The sequence below is a fragment of the Dryobates pubescens genome, chromosome 20 (assembly GCF_014839835.1).
Source record: "Dryobates pubescens isolate bDryPub1 chromosome 20, bDryPub1.pri, whole genome shotgun sequence".
In the NCBI taxonomy this organism is placed as follows: Eukaryota; Metazoa; Chordata; class Aves; order Piciformes; family Picidae; genus Dryobates; species Dryobates pubescens.
The window spans coordinates 10,123,830-10,138,628 of NC_071631.1; the positions used below are offsets into that span (position 1 = coordinate 10,123,830).

General features: G+C 48.4%; 1 non-coding gene across 1 annotated transcript; it reads left to right on the forward strand.

Annotated features, from left to right (window-relative positions):
- Positions 1-6,047: 6,047 nt before the first annotated feature.
- TRNAT-CGU (transfer RNA threonine (anticodon CGU)) lies at positions 6,048-6,119 on the forward strand. Its single transcript has one exon. It is a non-coding gene; the product is annotated as a tRNA-Thr (tRNA).
- The last annotated feature ends 8,680 nt before the right edge of the window (positions 6,120-14,799 follow it).

A 14,799-nucleotide genomic window follows, 5' to 3' on the forward strand; every position in this document is an offset into this window, starting at 1 on the left:
GATTGTAGTTTTTGTTCACACTGAAGCCACTTTGCTTCTTTTTATACTTGAAATGGACACCAGACCAAAATCTAATTTAAAAACGTTGCCCATTTCAAGTTCACTTCAGTTCTGGGATTATTTTTGTGGTGTTGGCAAGTGATTGACTTTGCCCATTGAAATGGAAAGAGCATTACCATCTCATGGACTCTTAGGGTAAAATGCTCTAGATTTCTTTGCTCCCTGGCTTCTGTGGTGGCTTTTCCTAAGGACAGGTCCTGGATCTGCGTGACTGGAGACCTTCCCCTTGCAGATGTGAGAAATTGAGCATCTCACTTTTGCTATTTTGGCAAATGCTGAATAAGTTTCTTACCTTGGGGTCTGTAGCACAGCACTCTCCTGGAGTATTTGGGAAGCTGATTAGATGTGTCATGAGACTGGGCCATCTGTAACTTGGTCCTACAAGTGTCCTTCCCTCCCACCAACCTCTTCCTGATCTGGTGCTTTCATTCCTTAAGTGTTGACCCCCTCATCTGGTGAGATGCTTGAACTGTTCCCTCTCTCACGCCTCGTGATTTACCAATACCCACTCATTGGACCCCTGGACAGAGAGGGATTACAAATTATGCTAAGTCACAAGAAAGAAATCATCAATATCCCCTAAAACTCCCAAAATACAAAATGTGATCCATACAATAATATGTTCCATTCTCGGCAAAGAGCATTTTTTACACTGAATTTGGCACCCACCTGACATTGTAAAGCTGCCTCAGAAGCAAGGGGGTGGTTTTATTTCTTACTGCAAAGGCTGCTTGGTATGAAGATGAGCAAAGTCCACTTGCTCTATTGTTACTTAAAAAAACCCAAACAACACACAAACAAACAAACAACTGAGAAAAGCAGGCAGCCAAAGTGGCATATGAGTATTTTTACTCTCATTCTGTGATTTACACCACCCTTGAAGTGCTGTCAGTGCTACTGCAATGTGCCATTACACTGTTTTCTCTGTATTTTCTTGAAACACTTTCTGGGGACAATAAAGCTGTCCTTGCTGTTGTGGATCCTTTCAGGTAGCTGTAATGTACAATCAGATATGTAAATAAATTATTTGCTCTCCCTGCATGACTAAAAACCTTGTCTGTAGTGGGTGACTGATTGAATGTCCCTCCTCACCTGCATCCCTGCTCATAGCATGGTACCCACCTCTCTTTCTGTACTTGATGGGTTCTGCTCTCACCTGCCCAAGTGCCAGCTTCATCAGCTTGGGCTGAGTTACAGGAATGCCACCAGGGAGTGACGGTCCCAGCACAGGCGCTGTCTGACAGCCACAGCTGTGCTCAATTCCCAAGAATTGGGTGGATACCCAATGCCGAAGCCTCACAGGACCAGCCCGTTAATCTCCCCACCCACAGCTAATGGAGCTCCAGCTGGGAGCTGTTTGCAGGATTTGGAGCCAGCTTGTTAATGTGATTGAAACAGAATTCATTAGTGGCCGTGTGGCTGACGAGCTGGGGCTCCGGATCCTGTCCCTGGAAGCAGTGAGCTGCTGTGGGGAGAGCCCTGCCTGCAGCCACCTCCTTAGGGTGGTCTGGCACTGGTGCATGGTCTGGCCTCGTATGGCCAGCATTGACCACCCCAGGACGCTGGAGAGAGGAGGTTTACAGCTCAATTAAAAACAGCGGCTTCCCTCTGCACACCTGAGAAGCCCGAGGGGAAGCTCTGCCCTGGGTGGCCCAGTGGTGCCCTGCACGTTGCTAAGCCCTAAGGAGCGGCCACAGCTCCCGGGTGTGCTCCCAGCAAAGGCTGATTGTGAGGGGCCAGGACAGTGCTGAGAACCGTGGGCAGCACTAGCAGCTGGGACTCATCACCCAGGAAGCAGTGGAGACAGAAGGAGCCCCTGGGCCTCGTGCAGGCTCGGGCAGAACTTGCCAAGTCACCATTGGAACAGGCTGCATGTGAGGCGGGAAGGCAGAGGACACAGCGGTGCCTGCGGGTCCCCCGCCCCCGACCAGCGTTCTGAGGTAAATTTTTTTTATCTTCTCCTCTTTGAGCTGCCAGACCTGCTGGTCTGTTCTCTGGCCGTCATTTTAGAGTAAAATAACAGGCTAGTAAGCGAGTAGCTGCTCAGGTGCAAGGCTGCTTTTTGCAAGAGCCCGTGGTGTGGAGCGAGGGGAGGGCGCCATGGGCACAGGCACCTGGGGAGGCGGCCAGGGCCAGGGCTGGTGTCTGTGGGCATTGACACCGAAAAATGGGGTCTGTTATTCTGGGGAAACGCTGCTGGAAGAGAGGCAGCCACAGTCAGCTTATGGAGACATGGGGTGTTTGTTACTGGGAAAAATGGTGCCTTTCTGTGGTGTGCTGGGGAGACTCCTGGGGGAAGCAGCCAAGCAAGCAGCTCTGTGCAGCTGGCTGCCCCTGGCCTCCCTGCCCAAGCAGCAAGTCAGAGGGAAGCCGTTAGGGTTAGCATGGAAATGCCAGCAAAGCCCACACTGTCATGGCCATGTAGCTCATGGCTGTGCTTCTACAGTGGGATTTAGTGGCTTTAAAGTTAAACTCCTGAAAAGCTACTGCTCCCAGCCCATTTCACCAGGTATCACTTGCACCCTTGATGTGGGGAAAAGACTTGCACCTGTGTGATTGATGGTGAACGATGTAAAGCCAACTAACCAGGCCTCCATGTGTGTGGCAAGTTCTCTGCTCCCAGCTGGGCTGGAAGCAAGAGAGGAAGGAAAAGGAAATTTTCTTGAAAAGACTTCACTGAGCAGTTCACATTGCAGGGCCAATGCTTTCTTTTAAAAAGCATTATAGTGATCTTCAAGTGACCATAGTGTGCAAACTGCTTTGATTTGGCTGTCAGTGTTTTCTGATCCTGGTACAGGTATTTTACATTATCATCCCAGGGGGTTGCTGAGCAGCTTTTCTCCCCAGGGTGGAGATATTTGGGGAATTGGAGCAAAACCACTGTATGAGTAAACCACAGAGCAACTTACCTGTGTGTTAGTGTCTCAGTCTTCTCCATGCCCAAATTCCTCATGGCAATGAGATGTTGGATGTTCATATTTATAACATCAGGCTCAAGGAAAATTTCTCACTGTGTATGCTAAACCACTTCACCCAAGATCCCAGGAGGAGTTTTGTTCCCAAATCTCAGCAGTTCAAGCCAGCATGCTGTACTACTGACCTACTTCCAGAGCAGCTCCTCACTGGTATGCAAGACACACTGGGAAAGTAAAGTAACTATTTCTCTGAGGATAGGAATACATCACTATGTACCTCACCGAGTTTGTAGTAGTTTCTAACAAATGATGTTGTTCCTATTAGACTGGGGAAAGCCACGACTCCTGGGTCATTTTGCAACCAGGAATTAAAGCTTAGAACTCCCTAGGAGGTGAAGTCAGACAAAGGTTAAATGAGGCAGTAGCAAAGCAGGAAATAGATTTCAGGAGCTGTGACTACTGAAAACTTGAATGGTGGCAAGGAAAGTGGTTGCAAAGAGGAAATGCATCTGATGTGAGCACTGCATGAGTGCACTGGGCAGCTCCCAAGCTTGGCAGCAGGTTCTGATCTCCTTGTGTTGGCTTAGCACATGCAGTTCAGCATAGCAGTCTCAAAGCTGTGACTTTGATGCTTTCCTCTGCTCCCTTTGCTGTTCTTGATGGCCCACGTGACAGCATTTTTGCCAGCTCTGTGATGGCAGACAGGAGTCTGGGATGCATCACTCCACTCTAAATGTCTTTTGACCCACGTAATGATGAAGGGACTCTCTCCCAGCTTGCATAACTTGGGGTAAATTATGTCCTTGGAGCCAGCTGCTTTTTGGACACACAAAAGGGGTTAGAGCATGTGACTGGTAAATTAAAGATTGTCCCAAATGTAATCTTAACTATGTGGGTTAATGGTGACTTTAAAACTTGCAGTGATCATGTGTAAGCATGTCTTCTGGCATGTTCCCCCACATTGAGATCTGTGTCCTTAGAGTGATGAACAGACAGAGTCATTAATATTTTGATGCAATAATGTTGTAACGTAAGGTTTACAACTAGGGCACAGACTGTTGGTGAAAAGAAAGAAGAGTTGAGCTGTGGCACCAAGGGCTGTAGCTACTGAAGCTCTGTGCTGCGTCCCTGCTGTACTGTAGCACATCAGGTTGTGGTTTATGTAATGCAGTCTTATGGTTACTGTGTGGCTTTTCTTTTTGTGCTCAGGCTGTTACTTAAAACCTGAAGGGTCATGGGGTAGGGCTGATCTGAGCCCTTCTGCCATCCTCTGCTCTGCCTGAGCACTTCTCCTGTGTGACAGAGAGATAACCCTGGACCAAGCCTGTCCTTCAGCCTCCTTGTTCAAAGCGTGGCCTGAGGACCCAAGCCCTGGCTGGGCAAAGCAGCAGAGTATGTTTGAGGGGGATGCCTTGAAGAGCAGCAGCAGTTATTTGTTGAATTACTGCTTAACTGTGGGTTAAAGGTGCAGCCCCAAAGCCTCCCATCAGGGGTGGTGGCTGGTTGCAGCCAATCTTTCTCCTAGCAGAGAATGGCCAGTCTCTTCACATCCAGGCTGCCAGAGCTAGGGAGGGAGGAGGAGCACTGCTATGGCATGGCTGGGGTTCTGCTTCCCAATCAATCAGGGCATCAAGAGTAAAGCTTTTAGCATCAGAGAGTGGCTTGGAAGTGTTAATGCTTAAAAATGGGACTTACCCTTTGGAAAGCAACTGTTCCTCTTTGGAATGAGCTGGTCATCTGTCCCCCACGTGTTTCATTGATTTGTGGAAGGAGCACATTGCAGATGCAGTGTGTGCTCTTGGTAATGAAGGTCGTGTAACTGGGATCTGGTTAAACGGGCGCCAGTGCCTGGACAGACGTTCATAGGTATAAAGTAAAGGGAAGGATTATGTTCTGTCAGACAGGCAGGCAGTTCTAACTGGGCTTGGATTGTTTTAATTTCTTTTTGGGTTGGGTTTTTCAGAAGGTGTGTGTAAGCCCCAAACCACGTTACTTTCTACTGCCCAGCAATAGTTGAAAACTGGAAACCAGAAGGAGAAATTTCAGTGTGAAGCCAAATAATGGTTCCAAACCACATCCTTCACATTCTTCCCTCCTGCCCAACAGCTAGTGGTGATGAGAGCTGATTCATTTCTTGAGTCTTAACCAAGTATTAGCCATAAGACTAAATATTTGGTAGCTGGAAACCCAAAGGAGGAAATATTAATAATGTAGTATTGTGTTTATGATTTATGCCAGTATGATTTTACCATGTAAACAGAAGATAATGGGATTGAAGTAAAGAGGAAATAGTTCCTGACACAAACCCGCCTGATACTATCCCAAGGGAAGGGGTGGAAACGCTCTTGCTTGGCACAGGAAGAGAAATGGGAGCAGCGTGCCAGGGGCAGGAGCTGCGCTGAACCAGGTCGCGGTGCAGGACTTGTTCCCACCGTTCCTGCTCCAGGAGGGACCCTCCCACTCCGCAAACAGGGAGACGGGGCGGGACCATTCCCTTTAGCAGGTTCCGGGCCCTGGAAAGCGGCAGGGCTTGGGGTGTGAGCTCAGCACTGGCATTTCTCATGCGAACTTTCCTGTTTGTCTCCTGCGGCAACTCCGTGTTTCGGTAGCGATGCACGGCGTTACCGTCGTGAGAAAGGTCAGCAGCTGTCGGCCAGGAGAGTCAAACCCGCTGCTCACCCACCATCTGAGGGGCTGTTTGCACAGCGCTGGTGATGCTGCCGAGCCCTGACGAGGGACTCGGCGCGGGGGACGCTGCCCGTGTGGCTTCAGTAGAAAAAGGTGTCCGAGAGACCTCGCTCAACCGGGGAAGGGCCCAGCCGCCAGTCCTCGGCACCGGATGGCGCACGCACCACCAACCCGCGCTCCCGTCCCAGGTTCCGCGGGGCCAGTCCCGCCTGTTCCTGGTGCCCCGCCCTGCACGTTCCTGCAGCAGCCCCCGCGAAGCGGGCGGGGCTGCGGGGAATGGTTCGGCGCGGCGGGGCTCGGCCGGTGCCGCCGGCGGCAGGTCCCCGGGCCGGCGGGCGGTTTGCTGGCTTCCACTGGCGGCGCGGGGGTGCAGCTAGCCCGTCAGGCGCGGTGGCCAAGTGGTAAGGCGTCGGTCTCGTAAACCGAAGATCGCGGGTTCGAACCCCGTCCGTGCCTGCCGAGGCAGCGCAATGCGTTGGCAGCCCCGCCGCGGGGAGGCCGCGGGCGCCGCGTGGTTTGCGGCCGCTTTTTGCTTTCGGCCGAGGGTGTCGCCAATCCGCTCCGAGGCGCCGAGCGGCGGGGAAGTTTCGGGGAGCGGGAAAGTATAGCCCTTGGGTGGCCGCAATCCCTGTGGATTTGCACCGTGAAACCCTTGGGGTAGGTGGCTGTCGCCACGTGTGTTTACCGGAGGCGCTGTGGTGAGTCTACGTGTGGCATCCAAGCAGACGGTGAGTTGGCAAGAGCCGACACGGGGGCTGCAGGCTGGTTTTGGGAAGCGAGGATCTAGGACCTGCTCGGGACCCTCTAGGTCTGGTGTTGGATGTCTTCTCCCGGGATTACACCGGCGTAAGGCAGCACAGGAAGCACTTTCTTGACAGAGGGATCCCTCAGTTTTGTCTCGGAGCAGTTGTCCTGAACACAGTAAATCACAATTAAAATAAAGCTGATGCTGGCACCGCATCGCTGTGGAGAAAAGCTCTAGGTGAGCTTGGAAGTGATGAATCCCTCTTGCTGTTATTTCATAGGTGCTGGGGTTGATGTAATTCCCTCATAGAGACCTTCAGTGGAAAAGGGGGGCTGAATCCTGGAATAAACAAATACAGCTACAAAAAGTATGGTGCACTTGTACCCTTTACACCATAACTGACCTCGGTTGCTGGGTTAATACATGAAGCTGTGTGAAGCTTTACACATGTGCCGCCCCTGTAGAACATCACTTTGATTATTGCTGCTTTCAGACAGCTTAAAATATGTGAACAGAGTCAATTCACTGCAAAATCACAACAGCCAGATAGCTGGGAGGAGCAAAGGAGCCTCTTCCAGGCAAATAGCTGCTTCCTTTGATGCTTAGAAAAGCTGGGGTTTGCTGTTTAATGTGACACACTTAGCCTGCAACTGACTGAGTAGGAGACTGTCTTTCTTAAAGTACTGTAAGTGTGTGTGTGTAAGGTGTTTGGGGAGGCTTGCACTAAACAGCTGTAGAGTATGTTGTTAATTAACCATAAAACCCCCGTGGTATATTTGGATATAAAACCAAGAAATGCAGTTTAGAACTTGTTTGGGGAAATGTAGACTCAATTCTACTTGGAAAATGCAATGCTGTCAAAATCCTGTCAGCCTTGTAGGAGGCTTGTGAGGATGAAAGTTCCAGCTTTGAAACAAACCCTGGTTTGACCTTTTGTATTATATTTTTTTTTTTTAAGTAATCATACAGTATTTCACATCAAAGTGTTTATAATGATTCAAAAACTGCCTTGCAGCTTTTGCAGAGAACTTCTGAATTCTGTGGGTTTGTTTCTGGTTGAAACCAATTGCAAAAGCAAGGTCCTCCCTGAAACAGGCTTGCCATCCCATAAACCCCAGCAGCTGTGTCTTGCCCAAACGTGTGCAATGAGCCTAGGACTAAGAACCAGGTGTTTCAGCAGAGCTCTGGGTTTTCTGTTGCTCAACTTCAGTTTCTTCAGAAGTGGAATATTCTCTTCTAACATCCAGCTGTCCTGCAAGGAAGGCCCTCCACAGGCTCCTTGCCCAGCTCTCACAGAGGGCTCCCCAGGGAAGCTCCAAGATCACATGTTCATTTTACAGCAGGGCACAACGCTGGGCTCAGCCTCCTGGAGACATAATGCTGCCAGCCCTGGCTCAGGCAGGATTTGGGGCTGCAGGTTACTTTGGATAACTAAGGATTCTTGCAGCAGGAGCTCAGGATGTGTAAATCTGGCCCCACACATGTCTCTGTCACTCAGCTGTGAGCTGTGCTTGTCCTGCCTTGCTTGGGACAGGGGTACTGCTTGGTTGGTCAGCAAAGCTGGAGATCAAAAACTAGACCCAACTGATGTAAATCAGCAGCTCAAGCTAACGATACTGTGTAAGCTGACCCTGTGTGTGAGCAAAGTTCAGCCTAAAGCCCAAATCCACACAAATGGTCCTGCTCACACAGAGCTGGTCGTGATGCTCTCTCCCAACTCACTGGTGTGGGCACCACTTGGACTTTCGGTTCTCCTCACTCCCCTCTCTTTAGGGTCTCACTTTTGCCTTCATTTTCTGTGGGAGCTCTGGCACAGTGGAGTTGTATTGAGGCAGATCTCATGTTTTTTCCCCTCCTAAATTCCTGGCCCCTCTTCTTACTGAGGCAATAAATTTGTTTTTGGCTTCAACAGCTAAAATCCTGAAGTGCCAATGAACTATAATCAAAATGCTTATGACTTGATTGTGACTATGCTGGAGATGGTTTGGGGTTTGTTTTTTCTTGGTGGGTGAGGGGAAGTTGTTTATTTTGGACACCAAGTCCTGACCAAAACCATTAAATGTTTTAGGTGCCCCACTTGAGTTGCTTTAAGAGCTTTGATTTTATTCCAGCAAATACTGAGCAGCCTCCCTCTGAATATATCACCCCTATTAACCAAGGAGTTATTAAATGAGGATTAAAACAAGGCCCCTTTTAATTACCTAATAAAACCACATTACAATTAATGTACTTAAATGATGTGTTACTGCTGAAACTCTTGGCCATACTTGGATACAGAATTTTCTGACCTTTCTGGTTTGACAACCCAGTTACTCAGAATCCAGACATCTCCATGACCTCTTTGAGTGTAAAAATGAATCGCTTATACCAGCGGTGCTTCTGAATTGTGTGGTTTATGTATTTTTGAGAGGCTGACAGAAAAATCTTGCTTTTGAAAGGTAAGATGTGAGTGAGGACTAAAAGCATAATGTTCTTTGTTTGGAATAGAGCAACACTTTCAGCGCTTTGTAACTCTCTTGAGTGTGTATCGTGTCCTCCCTAGGGTCAGACCTCAGCAACTACAAAGCAGTGTGTCAGATGCACAGGAGGAGATGGGTGCTGGGGTGGGAAATGGGTGAGATCATCCCACAGCCTTGCTCACAGCCTGCTGTGTGGAGCTGAGTGGGGGGAAATTGTCCTGGAGCTTTGCTCAGATTCGCTTGGCCCATTCAAAATGTCCCTGATTGTCTTCCTACCACTCTTGCTTTTTGGGCATCCCTCCATGGGATGGCTGACACCTTGTTATTTTTAAAGAAGGAGGGGAAAAAATAAATAACCGACCCAAGCCCTGAAACCTTGAACTTGGAAAGAAAAGCCTTGTGCTGAGTTGCACAAATAGAGAGCGGTGTGCCAGGGGTGAGCGGCTGCTGAGCCAGCTGGGCCATGTGCTGGTGAGAGCCCTTGCTTTTGGCATCGGGGCTGGTGTCCTAGCGCCCAGTTCCTGCCCTTGTACATGGTAAAGACCAGAGCCAAGCTGGAGGATGCTCAGTGCCTGCAATACTCTGCTGTGATCGCATTTTCTGCAGATGAGACAACTCCATGTACAAAGTGTTTTATAAAGCCAGGACTGCTGCGAGACCACCAACAAACCACGGGGCAGGAGACGAAGATCTTAGATGAGGCAGGAGAACAGTATCTGCTGTGTTGTCTGAATCTCAAATCCATTGCTGAGTAAATTAACCCCCGAGTAAATAAACCCCAAACTGTGGAAATCTTCACATGGCTACAGCAATGTGATTCCCATTTCCATTATGCCTGGAATTTAATGGACTGCCGAAGCCTGACCAAAAGGCATTTCTTGTGTCAAAATGAAAAATTACAGATCAAAAGGGTGACTTTGCAGACAAACATATCGATCTAAAGCCTGGGTGACACAGACTTCCTGGAAGAGAGCCCAGAAGCATGTCTGTGTTTAAAGTCAAATGGCTGTAGCCTTTTACCACTGATGAATAAAAAATGTTTTTGTCTGGATGCTTAAAGCTGGAGCAGAAACAGAAATCACTCAATTTGTTCTGCTGGAGGAGCAGGTACATGTCTGCGAGCAGTAATCTGCTGGATGCTGCAGTGCTCAGTAATTTTAAAAGGACAGTGAGATATGAAAAAGGACATTTTCCTCCCTTGAAAATGCTGGTTATGGCAGCTTTAGGAAGAGTAGTGAGTGCCCTCATTCTGTGCTGGAGGGACTGAGCACTGGTGTCCCCTCGTCTAGAAACACAAGGAGCGGAGCAGTCCTGAAGCATCTCAGTAGTGTTTTTGCTTTGGTACAGCAGTAGCAACTGTTACGGAGGTGCAGCCCTGAGAATGCTGCTGTCATCTCTTACATGCTGCTGAAAAGGTCCCGGTGTGCCTCCCCGACCAGGATGAAGGAAGCATGCCACTGCTCCTCCTCTGACAGCAAGGTGGAATATCATGAGTCATGGCAGCAGGATTTTGTGACTGAGCTCTGTGGGCACCCAGGAGAGGAAGTGGTGATGCTCCCTGTAGCTGTGGTTTGCCATCTTGTTGGTGGCAGCAGCAATTCAAACTGTAGTGCTCAGTTGGTACAACCATCTAAGTTAAAGGATTGAAGCTGGATGTGAGTTCAAGGCAAAGACAGTATTTAATGATAACTGTCATTGCAGTATTTATGCAAAAGCCAATGCAGTATTTTATGTTAACTGTCTTCAAAGGATCTATGCTGAACTTCGGCAGGAAGTTCAGGCCAGGAATGGACACATCAGCTAGGGTTGCAAATATGTCAGAAGGTCCTCAGGAGCCCCAGCCTGAAACTTTTTTGTGTTGTTGCTGGACACAGTGGCTCTCAGTTGAGTGCAGCTGGTCATAATAGCTTGATGTCATTGTGCTGTTTGCCCTGTCACAGCCTCACTGGGACTGAAAGGCCTCTGCATCTAGGGTGATGGAATCCTTGCCACTAATTTCAGAGGGATTGTACACAAGTTCACATATTTCATCATAGGAAAAAAAGAAGCAAAAGGCATTTACTGGTGCTTTACTGGTGTAGCTGAGTTTAAAGCTTCATTTCACACTCCCAGGAGGAATGATAATGTGGCAGCACCTTTAATTTTAAGAAAGCGTCTTGTGTAGTCCTGTGAACAATGTCCCTTCACAGCAGTCTCTGCAGTGCCTTGGTGCCTCTGTCAGCCTTGTGGAGTGGGAGATGAGCTCCCAGTCAGAGCCTGAGCCTGCTCCCCTGAACCTCTGCCTGAGATGAATTCCTGACTCCTGTCCTTTCATCACTCCGAGACCAACTGAAGGAGCTCTTGCAAGCTACCAAATATAGAATGGGCAGAGCCTGCTTCACAACTGGAACTTGCAAAGGCTGGAGTGGATTTCATGGACTGAAACCCTGCAGGGAGGGGGCATTATGGTAAATAATGTTAGAACATTTGTTTAATCCCTGGGGATTGTGGGACATAGGATTAATGTGGACTAAGGGGATTTCCCCACTGACAGCTGCTCCTGTGTGTACAAGCACACAAACGTTTTTTTCAGATGTAACTTCTTCAGCCCCAAAGAATTTAAACTGCATATGGCACCGAGTATAACATGACCGTTGTTTCCACATCTGGTTGCACCTATCTGTCTCCCCCAGTAATTGTCTTTAATGGACACAATTGGGGATGAGGTAGTTGTGCTAAGAGGAGACACAGCTCTGTGTTTGAACAGGAAATCATTATTTCTGGGCTTAATCATAGCTTGTTAGTCCTGTGAGTTTTTTTTTTTTCTCCTCTCCCCCATATACACACCAGCACACATGTTAAATATGAAGGTGGTATTTAAGGTGGGGCATCCATCTGGTGCTGACAATTTGCCAGAGGTTCTTTGGATGGGCAGTGCCTTGCTCAGTGAGCAGAGGAGCAGACTGGGTCTCAGGGGCAAATGGAGGCTGGAGCTCACTAGTATTACAGGGTGCTCAGAGCTGACCAGGTCGCAGTGAAGATCTCAGGTGAGCTGCAGCTTCTCTAAATCCTTAATGGACTTGCCTGCTCAGTGTTCCTGCAGAGGTACATGGAGTCAGGCCAGCTCCCTGCACTATGTTGCATTTGCACATTTCAGAACTTTGAATCATAAACTTGCTATTCTTTTTTTGTTCTGATATAAGAAAAATTATCTGACTCCAAGTCTCCAGCATGGAGCAATTTTCTGGTGAAGACCAGTGAATTTTATCCTGTGCCAGTAGTGCAGTTCCAGTTACCTCTCCAGTTTAGCTTCTTCAGGTTTGTCTGTCAACAAGGTCTGATACTGAAATCCCAAGCTGTTGGCTAGGAGCCACACTTGCTTACCTGCTGCCTAGTACCACAGGCTGGAAAGTTAGCAAAACAAGGGATCTCATCTCAGAGAGATACAACATAAGCATGGACAGGATGGAGAAAGAAAAGCTCAGATTAACAGATGCATTCAACTAGACCAAACTGCATCCACGGGATCTAAGTGTGTCCCAGCTCAGCAACATGCAGTCCAGGCTCCCACTCACAGAAGATCCCTCCTGGCTTCAGAGGTATCACACCAGCCTTCTGCTCTGTGAAGACCTATAAAGAAGCCGCTACATCTGGTTCCTGGCTCCTGTAAAAGTGTTTTCTTTTTTTTCCAAAGAGGGCTATTTTCAGAAGTGATAGAATCTATTGTTCCATAGTTATTGTTCTGGGCTATTGTTGGGCTAATGTTATTAATGTATTAGCCCTTTGGCTGCCAAACTGCTCCAAATGAGCTGCTTGTGTTTATTTTTAGAATTGTGAAAGTGGTGATGCTTCACAACTTGATATGCTCGTGATTACATCTGAACTGAATGCAGAGCTAATCCTCTGCCCAGCTCCCATCCAGACAGGGGCTACAGTCGTGCATTCCCAGCACATGGGTTCTGCACACCATGGAGAGCAGTCAGAAGGTATTTGTTGGAGGGGACGATGTCCAAAGACCTGACCTTCTCGGGTACAGAAGTGCCTCCTGCCAAGGGAAGACTTGCCTGAAAATGTGCCTTACCCAGTTACCACCACAGGGCTGGCAGTGCCATCAGTGGAAGTGGGAGCGAGCTGCCAGCAGCTCCGCACGTCTCATGGGATCAGGCTCCCTGCAGCTGAGCTCCTGCTGGGGAAAAAATGTTGAAGTCTTGCCCTGCTCTCATGGCATCAGTACCAGTGGGGGCAAGAGGCAACATGTATGAGGCTGCTGAAAATAGCAAACAGTTGGTCAGGACACCAGCTAAGCTGTGTGCCATCAGCTTCAGTAGGAGGAAACTGCTCCATTCCCTGGCTTGTGCTCTTTCCTCCAGACATGTAGCAGGTACATTGTTTTCTATGAATTTGTTGTGCTCAGCACTGGTCTATGGTGTTATGAGCAGATCCTTGATGCAGCCAAAGAGCAAGAACAGTATTGGGGGGGGCTGTGAAGAGAGACTGATAATAAGAGGTTGGTAGGTGTAACTTGCTGTGTCTCTAAGTCTCATCATTTATAAAGCTGTTGAGGTCTTTTCTCATTACATCTAAGTGATTTCTACACCATCCATCGCCAGAGAGGTTACTGTCTCTTACACAGGTTTTGAGAGCCTTCATTTTTCCCAGTACTCACCAGGCATCATCACTGCAGAACGACTTCATGGGTGTCACCATTCCAGATGGTCAAGAAATTTTTCATTTTTAGACCTTCCACCAGTACATCTTCTTTCCACCTCACACAACTTCTCTCTTTCCAACCTTTTAGCCCATGGTTCATGATGCACTTTGCATTCAAGTGTTGGTTCTAAACAACATGTTCTTTGGCTCTAAATGTTCATCAGGCTTCCAGCCAAGGAACAGGCTCTTCTGTGTAGAGGATGGCTTCATAGTGTTGATAGAGAGCAGTTTCATGATGGATCAGTTCACATTCTCTCTGTCATGTTCTCTCTATGCAAGCCAGGGAGAGTCACTTACCACATCCATAATGATGCTGGTACCATAAAGCTCTGAGTACATGAAGGTTTCTAGTTCAACCTGCACATCCAGGGCTGTCTTATTTGGCTTCAGTATAGACACAGGAGAACATCCAGGTGTGTGCCCTTGTGTCCTGCTGGACCAAACTATTTAAAAGATAAGTCCTCTGGATGCTGGTTTTGGTCTTTTTTAGCCTTAGCTCTTGAAGCCCAGTTTGGAGCTGCTTGCTTAGCTGGGGTCTTCCCACTAGATACAGAAGACGTGACGGAGGTATTCATTGGTAAATGCATCCCATTGCATAAACTCACTCTAGGCTGTGCCTCTTGTGGGCCTGCTGCTCAGCTGTGTTCTTGCTGTGATCTTCAGGGAACATTACCTTGATTGCTGACATCTTGCAGGAAGAAATTGTTCTTTATGTCCAACCCAAACTGATCCTGCTGCAACTTGAGGCCATTTCCTCCTGTTCTGTCACTTGTATGTTGGGAGAACAGACTGGCCCTGACATGTTGGGTTGGTACCTACCCAAAGCATATAAAAATTTAATTCCCAAAAGTCCAGAAAGCTGAAAATCATAAGGCAGGTGAGGATGTGCTAAGGAGTGATGTGAGACTGAAAAGCAGGAAGAAAGAAAATCCTCTTTTTCATGGCATTTCAGCTGTCCCTGCTGAGCAGACTTCATATGACTGAGGGCCACCTGGCATTTCCTTAGGACAGATTTTAACCGAATGTGTGTGAATGAAGGAGTCTTGACAAACCCCTCTGGCTCGTGTACAACAGCTGGCTGTGCTGTGCACCCCAGGTTTGCTGCTCCCATGGTTGTGCTTGCTGGGCACAGATGTGCTCGCCCATCACGTGGATATGCTGTACCGGAACGGGACACGCAGGAGGAGAAAGCAGGTCCTGTAACAGCCCAGACAGAGATTGGGCATCTACACGGCCCCTGTGG